General features: G+C 44.8%; 2 protein-coding genes across 4 annotated transcripts in view; both read left to right on the top strand.

Annotated features, from left to right (window-relative positions):
* The window catches only part of LOC120955349 (failed axon connections), a 51,722-nt gene that overhangs the window by 28,542 nt on the left and 8,356 nt on the right, over nt 1-14,824 (top strand). The window lies entirely within an intron of this gene.
* LOC120959852 (disco-interacting protein 2) overlaps nt 5,026-14,824 on the top strand; it is a 164,281-nt gene continuing 154,482 nt past the window's right edge. The window contains exon 1 of the mRNA XM_049610297.1: nt 5,026-5,041. The gene's annotated coding sequence lies outside the window, so the exon portion shown is untranslated. The remainder of the gene's footprint in view (nt 5,042-14,824) is intronic.

Raw genomic sequence — 14,824 nt, 5'->3', positions numbered from 1 at the left:
TCGTTTAGCTTTCTGCCGTTCTTCCTTCCTGCCAACCCCGAGAAAGTTGCCTCACCACCGTTGGAAAATCGTTTTCCTATTCTGTCTATCTCTCTCTGCACACACTGGTTTGTGAACACCAGCCAAGAGCTCCCCACTAATTGCTGTCATTTTCGCCCGCAAATTGCAAATCATTTTGATCATTTTTGTTTTTTTTTGTTGTTGGTTGGTACGGGGTGGAGTGCGCTGTCTTTCGCTCACCCTGCCCCAGGTTATGCGCTTTTCAGGCTGAACCGTAGAGGAAGGGGAGAAACGGGTGTAGTAGCCTCACTTTCGGACATATGCGCCAACGATGATGCCGAATCGCCGCTGCTCGGCGAACTTTCTTTGCGGCCCGCGCCGCATCGTCGTATGTTTATTTCAAACTTTCTCCTGTCAACATCAATTTGGCAGCGCGCGGGCTTTTGTTTCTGTGTTTTCCGATCGGTAAAGAGAGAAAGAGAAAGATCCAGCGGCCGCCCATATTTCGGCGTTGTGTGTGTGTGTTGTAGTTATTGTTGGAGTATGCTGTGAGTTTCACCACGTGTTGCACGGCGTGTTCATCCTGTGGCTCATCAAACATATTTTCACCCCAGCGAGGAGGGGTTGTTGTGTGTGTTTATTACCTCCTCCTCCCCCCCTCCTGTTGTTGATTTGCTTTTCTTCTTGCATCTCATACACCTTCTACACGGCCACATTCCCACGGTTCCCCTTGGCGGGGGATGGGTTGGTCAACTTGACGCGGATGGACACCGTCGGTTCAGTTGCAGCCGCCGGGCGCCAAAGCTCTTCCCTTTAACCCGTGTCAAATGATACGACCCCGAAAATAGCGATCACTTAACATTTTGATCCATTGGGCTGGTTGGTCCGGTCGACCGGGTTCGTTCGCGGTGGAATTTCTTTCTCCAGCAAAAGGGGAGGACCTTTAAGCAAGGGAGAATCCACTCGCTTGTGTGCTTATGATGGCGCCTGTTGGTGGCAAGGAAAAAGGGGTTGTGGGGGGGGGGGGGGGGAGGACGTGTGTCAGCAAACAATGCCCCTCCCGCATACTTCTTCATGTTGCGTTCGCGCCTCCGTGTATCATAATCAACTGCATCGGGGTTGAATCGGGATGGGGGTCGAGCTGGAAATGTCTTTGTCGCGCTCTCCCTTCCCTATCAATTACCTAATGCTTTATTAATTGAAAGATTAATGGTGGTGCGTTGTGGTGGGGTGTCGGGGAATGCAAACGGGGGGAACAGTGGAAGGGGGTTAGTTGAATTGGCGTGGTTTTGGGAGGGAAACGAGTAGTAGTGACCCATTAACGAGGGAAGGGAAGACGAATGTATTTGGAGTGGAATATTTGATGGATACATAACCGAGCAGTAAACGATTGCTGAAGCTGTGTACGGAGAGAGAGAGAGAAAGAGAGAGTGAGGAAGAAGCGGGGACCATTATTCTCGTTCTGTGGCATTTTTGTGAGCAATGTTCGAACCATTAGTTTCTATTGACGTTGCCCAACACACATATACACGGTGTACGGATTGTTTAGAACAAGTAAAAGGAAGGGGAGAGGTTTTTGTACACGTTTGTTTATGCTTCACGCGCTTTAAGTAACGTTGTAGTTGGGTGAAACATGCTGTACTCCCCTTTGGAAAACTGTTAAAACAAAGCAGCGGAAAGTGAAACAAAATGTTTGGTATTGTTGGCGATACGCCGCGTGTTCGCTTAAAAACGTACAGCAGGCATGCATTAGTAATTTAGTTTCGACTGTTAAGTGTAATGAAATCGAGCAGCAAAACTGTATGCAACGACAGTCTGAAGGGGAAATATAAGATTCATTTTACTTCGGTTTGCAATACCAATAATTTGCCCTTATTCCTTTTGCTGAAATTATACACATTCAGCTGGGCTCAGATGGGCTTATCCTAAGGTGTATGTATTTAGGAGGCTGATTTTTATCGCTTCTGATTCTGAATGAAGCTGTTTGTTGTGTTCATTAGGCTACTATCAGAAAGCCTGTTTGAGCAAAAGTTTTGACCCATCCTGTCAAAAAGTGACGTTCATTTTTTGTTATAAAAAACAGTCTACATACACTTTGATTCTAGATTGCACTACCTGATCCCTTTAGTGCACCTTGGTATAAATGAAAACACAAGCTTGTGTTGACATGTTTTCGAGCAGGTACTCGAATCTAATTCTGGGGTCATTTCCGTTTTAAGTTAAGAAATTTCAGCCTGTCAGCTATTTGCATTGTATAGCAGTTTTCGAGCAGCTATCTAAGTGGGTATAATATACAGGTGGGCTTATCCCAAGGTGTATGAATTTAAAAGGCTGATTTTTATCGCTTCTGCATCTGAATGAAGATTTTAAGATTGTTTTGAGTATTCGTCAAGCCTCCAGAAAGCTTGTTTGAGCAAAAGTTTTCACTCGTTCTGTTAAAAAGTGATATTCAAATTTGGTTTTAAAAAACATAATATGAGACCACCTGGACTACATACACTTTGATTCTAGATTCCACCATCTGATCTCTTTAATGAACCTTGGGGTAAATGTAAACAACACCGTGTTTTCGATCAGGTACTCGAATCTAATTCTAGCTTTGAGGCTAGAATAATCAAGACTGAATGGAGTGATGACATGATTTCAGCCGCCAACTTTCAAACTCCATATAAAAAAAAGCTGGCTAGTATCGTGAAAGGCCCCAATACTTGTTAATGTGGCAACTGTTTTAATACTTGTTTGTTTTATTTTATAACACTTTAACACAGACCTTTGCCAAAAGTTTCGATAACTTATTTTTTTTAACTTCAAAGGCATTGAGCTTTTTGTTTGATTAATTTTTTTGCAATAGTTTACTGTACAACTTTTCAACTTTGTTTTTTGGGAGTTTTTTATATCTATACTGTTAATCATTTCTATGTCCACTCGCAGTTATCAGGCATATACCAATAGTTGCATATCTATCTATGCGCTTAAAGATCAATGAGATGTTACCTTACACCAAATCCCATACTTTACTCTTTTTTTCTCAATTTTCCATTGTTGAAAATGGTAATTGGTTTGTTTTTCTATGTATTTATAGAGACTTTAATTATTTGGCGTTTCATCTCTACCTGAGTGACTGCTGTCGTTTAAAGCATTTATTTTAATTTTACTCAAGCCCGCTTCCCAAAGTTATTTAATTCAATTTATAGATAAGGCTAATGCCAGCAAAACTATATACTTTTACTTTTCCATCTACACATTTTATTGATTATTATTTTTATCTTTCTCTCCCTCTCGTTGCAGGTAAGGGCAAACGGAAAAGCACTTTTCGATGCGTCGCGCGAGAAAAGAGCCTATTTGCAATTAAGGTCGTATTTTAAAGCAACATTTCACCCGGCGCTGGGTCAGTCAATTTGTTTGACCGAGGGTTTGACTGACTGGCGGCAAGATTTAAATTATTGTCGAAAATCACTTGCCAAGAGGAGCACTGTTCGGTGGCAAGGCTTTTTCTTTTACTTACCTTTTCCGCTCATTATTTCGGACGCGGGATTTTGATACAAGCTCGCCACTAATCACCATTTTAAGCACGGGGCTTTTTCGGGGTCAGTTCGTTTAGAAATCGCGTGGTGGTTGCGGCACGGGAAAATTCAAACGCCGATACTAACGGATAACAAAACGTGGCTGCAAAGAAAAGCAAACACAAAAACACATACTACCAAAAATGCTAGTCAGACTGTGCAGCGCAAGCCCAAAATAATGTAACGTGTAGCTGATTGCAGCCTAAACGGAAGCGATTACGAACGTGCGGGCCCCCTCCCGGATTACACCTCAGCGCCATCAGTTGTGATGCGCTTGTTTGGTGGTGTGCCCTCCATCAAGCTAACGGGGCCCCGGGCCCGGACGGCTAACGGCTTTCGTACTGCACGGGTACTGGTTATCCGATATCGGCTGGTGCGGTGATCGCTTTGTGCCGTGTGCCGTGGTTGTTTTACGCGCTTGTTTTCCCCCCCGAGCCCGGAAGTGGGTGACAATTAGTCAAAAATAGACAGCACCTGACATCCGATTACAGCTGCATAATGTTGTGTGCACCGGAACTGATGTTGGTAAAGGTGGGAAACAGAAAAAAAACATTCGCGTAGAAGGTGCTAGAAGGCGAAAAACGAAACAACGCATTTCGCGCTCTCTTCGCTTGTACCGTTTTATGGGGTTTCGAAAATCTGGCAAACTACCTGTTGCATCCAGTGTGTGCTTAATGGCCACCTTGATACACGCTGGAAAAGAAGCAACAGCATATAAAACGGCCTGCGAACCGTTGTGTGACTCTATTTTTATGACCAAACCACTCGCTACATTAGTACGTCCACACGTTTCCTTCCTCCCAAAACGCAATGGTACTGTGTGTGTGAAGGAAAGGGGAAAATCCTCTACCTCTCCCCCAGCTCAGCATATGTGAAGTGTGCAAATGTGACACCGAGATGGCCCACACAGGCGGCCGGGAACGCCGGGGAGACGGTAATTTTTCGTCATTCGCCAAACAATAGACTTGCGCCGCGACAAGCGACGAACTGTCTGTCCAGCTCGGTGTGTGTGTGTGTTTGTGTGTAGATTGGCAGTCCGCTGGAGGCAGCGTCCGGTTTTGCCTTCGCTGGACGCTATTCCGGTAGTGCGGATAGTACTGCGCTAGTAGTGTGCCATATACTGTGTGTGTATATGGGGGATGGAGCGCTAGTAGACGAGTGCGGGTGGTAAAATATGCGATTTGCCACACGCTTATGCAATTAATTTACATACACGCTGCTGGTGGATGACAAAGCAGCAATCCCTTCACCTCCACCTCCGCGGCTGACGACCGCGGTGGCGCAATGTGATTCTGCCGCCATTCACTTGATGCGATTGGTGTGTTGTTGGTGTTGTTGCTTTTCGCGCTCTCATCGGCTCAGCGCGAAAGGCAGGTTTTGCGGAAGTGTTTGGTTGGTTGGTGTGTGCCCGTTAGAAAAGTGTGCTCAGAGACATATACGCTCCACTCATCACTCGGGAGGAGGAGGAGGATGAGGAGGTGAATCAAATGCACGTCACTCAACACACGAGCTTCAGCTCTACGCCTCAAATGGTTACATTAGTGAGGTATGTGACAAGCTGAGAATAAATTCTATGTTAAGTGTTGTGGTTGCTTCTGGAATGGAGCAGCATTGGGCGAGGAATGCCTAGGAAATGGAGTGTGAGAGGGAAGAATGGACTTCAAGGACTTTGCCAGGGTAATTAAATCGGAATTAGTAAAAGCAGAGCAGTTTTTTTTTATCAAAGAACAACGTAGGGAGTTTTAAAACATATATTCAAATGCCACAGGAAGACTCCAATTCTTTGTATATTGCTTTTGAAAAGTTCAACTTCAAAATGAAAATATTACTATAGAATCAGATATCAGAATAAGTTAGAGTTCTACATTGTTACAATTCAATTGTTCATCTATTTCATTTTAGAATGTAAAGTCCTCCAACGATAACCTAAAGAGGGGGCAAGGCTCAATCCCGTGGGAATGTTTTTACTACCTTTGCCAGTTCCTTTGGAATGCATTCAACCTCACCTAGTTCTGCTGCCGCCTGGTCGATTGTGCGGATATAGTACCTTTTTGCGTTTGCTTTTTAGCTCCATTGAGGATCGCCCTACGGATAGTGCTCCTTCTCCAGTAATAATATTTACATCAAGCCCCGCCGCTCGCTCCCTCTAAAGACTGGCCACTAATTTAAGGTTGTGCTTTATGATTGGTCAATTTGTTTGTGCAATAGTGGGAATATATTCACCAACGGCACAACTTGGAACTTTGAGATGGATGGGTTCAGGCTTCGATAGAGATCAAACTAAAAGAGCCATAATTTACACGAGCGGGCGGAAACACCGCCGGTTATCTTGCTTGGATCATGTAAAATCTATTTTCTGATTCCGTCCACGGTTCTACCACCGCGGAGGACTGTGGTACACTTTTGCAATGAGAACAAATATCACTTTACTACCCATTTTCCAGTCGGTTGACGCCGGCGTACCTTGGGGAACGATGATGATCGTGGTTTTTGTTTTAAAATATTGTAGAATAAACCTTGCGCCATGCTGGCGCTCTTTCTTTTCACCGCGTGCTTTGTGGTTTTACTGTGGCTCGTAATGAAATGACATTGGCGGTGAGGGCCCTAGAGTGTAGAGTACAGCTGTGGTTAGAACTGTATATGTTGCCCTTCTCACAGGTGCAGTGCCCAACGGGCGGTTTGCTCTCGGGTAAAGCCGCAACTAAAACGCCGAGGTAAAACATTTTCTAGCTCGAACGATATTGCACCATCCACCATCAACCCATCATGTTCGCTGATGCACAATTTGCTCTCACTGTTTTATTGCACTACGCAAATTATCGAGCGATGGGAAAAGAATTGAAAAGCATTTTGTGTTTTTTTTGCCTCCTTCTCAAACAATCCTGAATGAATTGCTGCTGCGCGTCGCCGAGGAAGATGATGCATTGCAGCGGAGAATATGATTGAATTTATTGCGTCGTGTATTTTGTCACGTCCCCCTCTTTTATTTATAGACGATCGACGGAGAGATAGAGGGTGTAAGCGATCAGCGCGCCCGGAACATGCATCGACAAGCGATGCAATAATTCATGAAATTACAGTCAATGGTTAATAAGACAAAGCGAGCGAAGCGGTATAGGTGGGAATGGAACGGGATGGAAGGGGTGTATGCGCTCCCGGTGTGTGCATGTGTGTGCATTGCCGTAAAGAATGCAGTAATCTTATTAAAATGTTTACTTAAACAGTCATCATTGACATGAACGCGAGCGCGCTCGGTACGTCAACGCCAGGCAAGCCGTTAGGCAATGGGCCTTGGTGGAATGCTGTACTCCTCCAATGTGTACGGCATTGTATTTGTGTGCTCTGGGGCTTTGGCAGGAGCCAGTCAGCCACCGGGCGGCAATTCCGAGAGGGTTGGAAACGTCTATGCATATATTTCAAACTACGTATGGTACACGAGAGCGCGGGGCTTTGGGAGCGGGATGTCGGTAGAACCTATCGACGACGACGTGTGTGTGATGACTCTTTTCCGGGATGGAATGTGCGTTTTTGCGTTTCAAAGGAGGAGATGACATGCCGAAAGAGGGAGGTAAGCAGAAGGTTTGTCTAGTGTTTGTTTTTATTTCATTTTCACTCAGCAGTTCTGTCACGTTGCAGAACGCATAAATTGCACACCCGAGGCAGCTGCAGCGATAGTGCATGTTATATTGGACATTTAATCGTCAGGAGTACTTTTGCTGGTGCTGGAAGATTGGCAAAGCAGGGTTTTATTCTTTGTTGTCTAGAATTTGTTGGGACTGTTCAGAAATTCGTGAAAGGAGGGTTTTGTACCTTACTCTCTTCAAATTTTCAAATATTCTAGATTTTAGACGTCATGGAGCCATAGATCTTTCAATTACAGGATCTATTGGTTTGGATCTGATTGGTTCAGAGGAGATTATTGGTTCAGATGACAAATCGTTGGAAATATTCAGAAATACACAAAATTCCCATTTCACATGTCTTCACAGTTTGCATATAACTAACACTACATACTTCAGGCTCTCAAAGTCTTCAAGATCTATGCATTTATTTTGAGGATCTAATGGTTCTGATGAATTCCGACCAGGTTGGAAAGGTTCTAGGTGGTGATCGATACATCCACGTTTGCTAAATTTACGTTGAAATCAGATCCAGGCACTGATCTATGTTACAGGATCTATTGGTTTGGATCTGATTGGTTCAGAGGACGATCGTTGGGAATATTCGAAAATTCATGAAATTCCAATTTAACATCTTCCAGTTTGCAAATATCTTACACTGCATACTGTACGCCCTCATAGTCTTCAAGATCTATGCATTTATTTTGAGGACTGATCCAGAAATTCAGAAGAATTGAGATCAATGGAATATATTGTCTTGGTGTCGATCTATTCTATTGAATCGAACGAAAGATCCTGTAAAAATTTCAATATAATGTACATCTCTATAATCCGTAAATTGTGCACATCAAATTCTACATTATGCACTACACGTACCGTCTTCAGTTCAGCTGTTTGTGAAGAGAAAGTAAGTAAAAATGCAAGCCACACGCGGCACAGGTGCCTTAGATTTTATCCGTGGCACTTAGGCAAATTGTTAAACTTAGCAACGGTGCGAAATGCAATCAGGGGGTACGATCTGGAAAGCAACGGGTAGAAATAATTGGTTTTTCTTCTAGTTTCCTATTTCTCCTCGCTGGGATCGCGGTGCTGCACCATCTTTGGGAGAGGAGGGTTCGGAAACATTCGGTTAAAGCTTAGAGAAAGTAGCCACAAAAGGTGATTTAAACAATTGTGTACCTCCCCCAACTTCCATGCCCCAAAACCTCACCTTTTTCCAGTTTTACACCCCTCGTTCGGGTATTGAAAATGAGTGAGAAAAAAAGGAAGCGCTCGTACACAGTCATACAATTTCAACCGATCTGTAACAAAACCTCACTGGAAAGCCGCTGGACTGTGTGGCATTGGTCGTGAACGAAATTCGGTTGCGGTTGAGCAGCTTATGTTTGCCCCCGATTTTCCTCCACTTCACGGTACGCTGTTAGATCTGGCTGGCTACTGTTTGTTGGTTTTCAAGGGGTGCGCGCTTGCTTGCGTTTCCGTTGGTAATGAGGGTTTTTTTTTGTTCACAGTGATTTGTTTTGTTTTCCAACAAATAAGTTCCAGGCAGATGGGTGTTGGTTGGTTTAAAATATGCATGCTTCAATTGTGAACACAGTTTTGAAGGGTCTTTTAGCAGTAAATCTCTCCCGCGGTAAGGCGGGCGACGACGACCTCCCTTGACGTTGGGGCAATAAAAGTCCAGAACACAAACCCCCATCAATTCGTAATGATATCGTCTTACACATTCTCTCGTAATCGTTTCGGACACCTCCTGTCTCCTGTCGTGCCGTGTTTCAGCACTCAAAACACACCCATTGTGAGAAGGTACTCAGCGTTGTTGGGCAATCATAATTCTCTCCCGGCAGTTTTACCTTCCTGGTGCATTCTTTGGAGGCAAAGGGAGGACTTCACCAGCTGCTACTGTGGTGGAGTGAAAGCGAACACCGGCAACAGTAGGAGGAGTAAAAGGGAGAAAGGGCCTAGAAAATAGGTGCTAACGAGGGCCGGAGATGAAGCTAATCAATTTTCCGCGTTAATCGGCATCGTCGCCACGTGTCGCCAGGTTCGCGCTGTGGGGACCCGTGTCCCGTACCCGTAACATTAGCTGCAAGTCATCGAATTTCCGGCGGCATAGATTTGGAGCACAATTGCTGCTGCTGTCACGGTGTCGTCGGTACACAGTGCGCTCCCTGTGGAGTAGGCGATACCCCCGGCCCGGCCCTGCCATTGCCATCTAACGCCTTTTGTGGCGGAGCCCATTATGGACGCACGGGCCATAATTGTGGTTTATTACTCGCGGGTTCACATTATCCACTAGCGATACGGCGAAAGTTATGTGGCCAGAGTTCGCTTTCATTGTCACGCGGTTGAGCAAAAGTGAGGGGGGAAAAGCGAGAGCTCACTCCCTCCTAGAGTTTTCACATTCGGTTGCATTTTGGGAGCTTCCGCTAGAATGTGCACCGGTGGAGCAATCAATGAATTTCGCATCGGAAATTAGCGTTTGCGTTAACACTTCGGTGGCGTAATTGGAGCTCTTTGACGCCGGACGCCGTGTTTCTCTTTTGTTTCTGGGCTTTAAACTCACTTATCGAGGTCGCTCTCGTTCGGTATGGATCGGTTTACGAGGTGGAAAAGAGCTGTTTATCGCAGGCATAAATAGAAAGGAAAGCAACGAACAATTGACCCAAATTTTGCAGTGTCCTAAAAATTGTGATAAAATGGTGTTAATGTTGCAAACGTTTGTTTTATGGGAATTTATTCGGTGGTGTGTTGAATCAGTCTTTAAAAGTATTTTTGCAGATGAGAGCTTAAAGATGGGATTTGGAAGTATGGATTTTTTTAAATTAAAAATTATTTATTATTATTTTATTATTTAAAAGTCATGTTAAAAGACATTTTCTACCTCTAATTTGCGTGTCTCAAGTGTAATCGGTAAACACAAAATGTTTCCACCACTCTAGCCAAGAGCAACGATAACCACCAACGCTCTGCATGGATTCATTTAGAATGATAACATGATTAGCATTTATCATTTACATTTATGTCGCCCGCACGCCATAGATCGCTCGTTTTGAAGCCGTTGAAGTAATGCACCCTTGGCTGGTTAATATGGCACGATGATAGAACGCCAACCCTCACTCCCGTGTTCCTAATGTGAGCTGTCCAACGGAGCTTGAGCAAATATTGACCCTTTTCCAGGCTCATGCTCCAACGGACTTTCGCCTTTGCCAGGGGTACAAAAGCAAACAGAGAGTGTAAAAGTGCACCAAGCCGCCGCCACCGCCGCCTCATGTCCAAACCGGGGACACAGCGCCACACAGCGTGCAAAGGATAACAATCCGTGTCTGAAAGGCGCCAACCAACAAAACCCGCAACCCATAACCAACCGATGCGAACCCACACTTTCGTGTGCTTTCGGTGGTGTGTGGGTCAAGCGTGGCAACATATCCTCTCCAGGTCCTCATCGCACCCCTTTCGACGATCAATCGAGATGATGGACCCCGATGGACCGTGAGGGTGCTGGAGTGTTTTACCCGAGTAAACAAACATAACCTTACTTTTGAGTGGTTCGTTCTGACGGAGCGGCCTCGGTTTGACGCGGGTTGGGTTGTGTTGTTGTTTTTTTTTTCTTCCATTTTGCACCCTCGGTTTTGGTCCTTCGAACCGGAGTGGTATTTTGTTTCAGATTAAGCCATTAGCATTTTGAGAGCTTGTTAGGGTTTTTGTAGACTTAATATTAAAGTTGATTATTTTTTCATCAAGTACAGCCGACTTTTGGCTTGAAGTCTACGTAGATTTTTTTTCTACGTAGAAGCTCAGAATTAAGGTTTTTGGAAATTGGAGAATGTTACAGCTGTCGTACATACGGACTATTGACATCTTTATTTTATCTGTATACATTGTAAACGTTATTGCTTGTCTCAAGAGTAGTCATTCTAGCAATGCCCGAATGTCCTACTCAGAGAGTTGCTCACAGAAGATTCCAGCATATCATTATTACAGAAGGCAAAAGCAATCACACAGAGAGCCTTTTTTCTTCCATCCTTTTCAATTGCAATGCAGATTTCTGTGGCTAAATTGCTCAAGTACCCTGCACAGCAGTATCTACTTCAATCTAGCCCTGTTTGCAATATTATTTCATAGCCATTCCAAAATAATGATTCCGTCGGCCACCGCGCGCAACACAAACACCGGCCACACGGAGAAGTTCATTGACTTTTCCCTAGCTGACGGGGACGGGGAGATGTTTCCTTCCCCCCAAAAAAAGCTTGTTACTTTATCTGTTGTATCTCTTGACATAAAAAGGATCAGGCCGGGAATGCCTGACTGCGAAAACAGAAGCAAGCAAGTGGTGATCCTCTTTCGATGGCGGAGAGTGTAGTGTTATACGGGGTACGGGATACGAAGGCTAAAGGAAAACGAAAATATGTTTTTTTTCTCTCCTCCGTGTCGTTGCTGTAACTTTCAACCGTTGAACAGGTTTTTCGGTTGTTTTTTTCTGGTGTGGCGCTCGGACGAGACACATTCCAGTTGTGTGGACGAAAGTGTGGAATGTTTGGACGATGAGACTTTCGTTCGTGCAGCGGGATCATCAGCAGCGGGCATTCTCCCTTTCTACGGAATGATGAAATCTTCATCGAGTGTGTGCGGACGATTGTTGAACGATCACGAAGCACACAGCGTGGGACGTGCCCGATCCAAAAGCAGCCTGTAGGCGCTCTCTGTGACACGCATTACGTGAGTTGATTAAAGTTATCTAATCCCCTTCAAACCAAAAAAACAAACGCAAGGGGAGGAAGTTTGATGTTTTCTGGATGGATTGATTTTATCACATTTTTGTGGTGGAATGTTTTGGCCACGTACCCCCCGGTGCATGCTGGGGAATACACCTTCCAGGAAATTCTCCCTCAAAGTCCAACGACGCGTCACTTCCGCTGGAATTCGGTCGGAAGATTACGACCAGCCGAAATACCTTTCCCATTCCGGGGGTTTTGGTGTTTTGGTTCCAGTTTCGCCTTTGTTCCTCCTTCCCGGGCGCAGAGAAGCGGGCAAAACAACAAACACGACAGGACAGGAAGGCTCACCTCGAGCGCGCTCGCGCTCATCGCGTGCTGCTGGTAGTTATGCTGGCGAGCGTGCGAGTCTTTATGTTTCTAATTATGCGCCCGGTGTGTGGCGCGAGAAAAGCAACGCTTAAAGCGACAATAATGAGTCTCCTGCGGGGAGAGGCAGCGGAGCGCAGCACGAAAGAGTGGTTTGTGTGGCTTTCGCGCAACACTGCTGGTTATGCTTCTGCTCTTTGCTCATTAAACAACTTTCTGTGGGTGGGCGAATGGTGTGACGAGTGCGAGAGAGCGCCTTCAATTATGCAAATCATCACCATCATCACCCCGTGGTCGTTGATGTGAGTGTTGCTTGTAGCGGAGCACCCGGACTTGTTGAAATCTAGAGCCGGACCGCGATACAGAATGCGGAAGAAGATGTTCCTCGTGTCGTCCAGCTGGGGAGATGACCTCGTCGTGATGGGGACGACCTCCAGCAGTAGCAGCAGTAGCACCCGGTGACTGACGACCGGTGAACCGATTCCGGTGCTGGCAATCAGTTTCCCATCTTCTACCGGCCCAATGTTCTTCCCTCCCCTGCAAGTGAGTGGGAGATCGACGATTCTAGAGCCCGAATGGTCGGGTCGGAAAGCGGGACGACATTCCATCTCGTCGTGTTTCTGAATGCATCATCATCATCGCGCACTAGATTATCCTCATCGTAATCATCGGTGGATGGTGGACGGTTTAGTCGAGGAAACAACACCATCAGCATAAACTCACACACAGAGTCACAGAAACTGTTCTGCTGTCGTCACAGAACCGATGCGTGAACCGTTCCGATTCGATCTCCGGAACTGGAATGACCGGTTTCCGTGTGTCAAGGCTACTGTTGTGTGTGTGTAGATTCCTCAACGCCGTCGTTCGTTCGGTGTGATGGGTTTCCTTATGCCGATTAGATAACACTTCCTCCTCCCTCCTTCTCAAAATGTTATAAACCCTTCAGTGTCTGTCCTGCCGTGACTGTCCTTCAGTTTCAAAGTATTTGCATTCCGGAAGGGCCTGGGCACTCCTTCCGACAAATGATACGCGTCGAGTGTGTGTGTATATGGGAAAGTTTGTTTACCGCTTATGGATATGTGTGCAGTTCTGTTTGCATTGATAATGAGCGGTAGTGGTGGTGTGCTGCGCGTCTTTATCGAGGTGCCAATGATTCAATTAGCATTTTAATGCACTCCACCCGTCCGAGGTATGTGTAATGGGGCAACTCCCCGAAACTGAACGCCGCGATTGGGCGATCTGTTGACGGGTGGTGTCATCTAGCCGAATATAGGGGATACCTTTGCTTAAGGTATGCGAGAGAGCCCTCGCCCAACTCCATTCGTTGGTAAACTAAACGATTGGAGAGGAGGAAGATACACGCGAGGTAGGGGCAAACACGAAATGCCTAGACGTGTACAGTACCAAGAGAGGGGCAAAGTGTCTATGAGAAGCTATAAATTAATTAATAAAAGTTGGCATTCCAACGTGTGTGCACGGACCATGTGGAATAAGAAATAGAGAAAGAGCATAGTGTCTGCCCATAGTAGTTCTTCAAACAGTTTTTTTTTAAACTGAAAAGTGTTGTTTCTCGGAATACTCGGAATATTCTTTTAAACAGGTGACGACTACTCCCAGAAACTGGAGGATTGTTGAATTGATATACAAAGATGCGATGGCCAATTTAAACATGTTTTGAAACAAATGACGCTGATATGACGTATGAATTGTCAAATGTACAATGAATTGCCTTTTTGGTGTTTTGCTTACAGGGTTTCGCAATCTTGGTTTGGTTGTCTCCCAAAAAACTTTGGTTGCTCCCAATATGTGATATTTGTTTTTGTGTGTGTTCCCACGATTTTTTCTAAAATCTGAACCCATAGTTTGATGTCCAATCGGACGATACCAATAAATCGTGGAAACTAACCAAAAATCTAAGGGTTACGAAGAATAAACCGTGAGACGATCCCAAAAAGTTATAAGAACCAACCAGTTAATAGTGGGAAAACCTGCAATTTCTGGTAGATCGTTACAAAATAATAAATTTACTTCCAATAGAAAGTAAATCCCTAATTTCTGCATATTTTGGTGTAACAATGAAATTATCATCATGTCTGTGGATGTGCAAGTTGTCCTGATGTCTTCGATGTCTTGTTTGGGATAATTGACAATAGCATCCTGAAGATGTTCAGCTATTCAGGTTGCCGAAAATCTAAAACCTACGTATATAACTCAAACATAATTTTCCGAAAAGTCGTGCTGTTCTTTTTGCGGCTAATTTGGGGAAATTCCTTGTTTCGATAAACACATTATTATTTTGATCAAAATAATCTGCAAGTAAACATGTTGGATGTTCGCATAGAATATGGTATTTTGCCAGAGAACATACAACAGTTTTCACATAAAAAGACTAGCACAAAACTTATAAGCACGTCGGAGTTTATCGCCATCATCATCATCTTGACAAATTTAGGTCGAATCTTGCCGCTTACTCCTAGATTGTGCCTGCCTAACTCTTGCGTTGCTCCCTTGCATTAAGCTCATCTTCTAATGCGCGGGAAGCACATAAGTAAGCTTA

Source organism: Anopheles coluzzii, chromosome 3 (genome assembly GCF_943734685.1).
Source record: "Anopheles coluzzii chromosome 3, AcolN3, whole genome shotgun sequence".
In the NCBI taxonomy this organism is placed as follows: domain Eukaryota; kingdom Metazoa; phylum Arthropoda; class Insecta; order Diptera; family Culicidae; genus Anopheles; species Anopheles coluzzii.
This window is presented reverse-complemented; position numbering and strand designations above follow the sequence as displayed.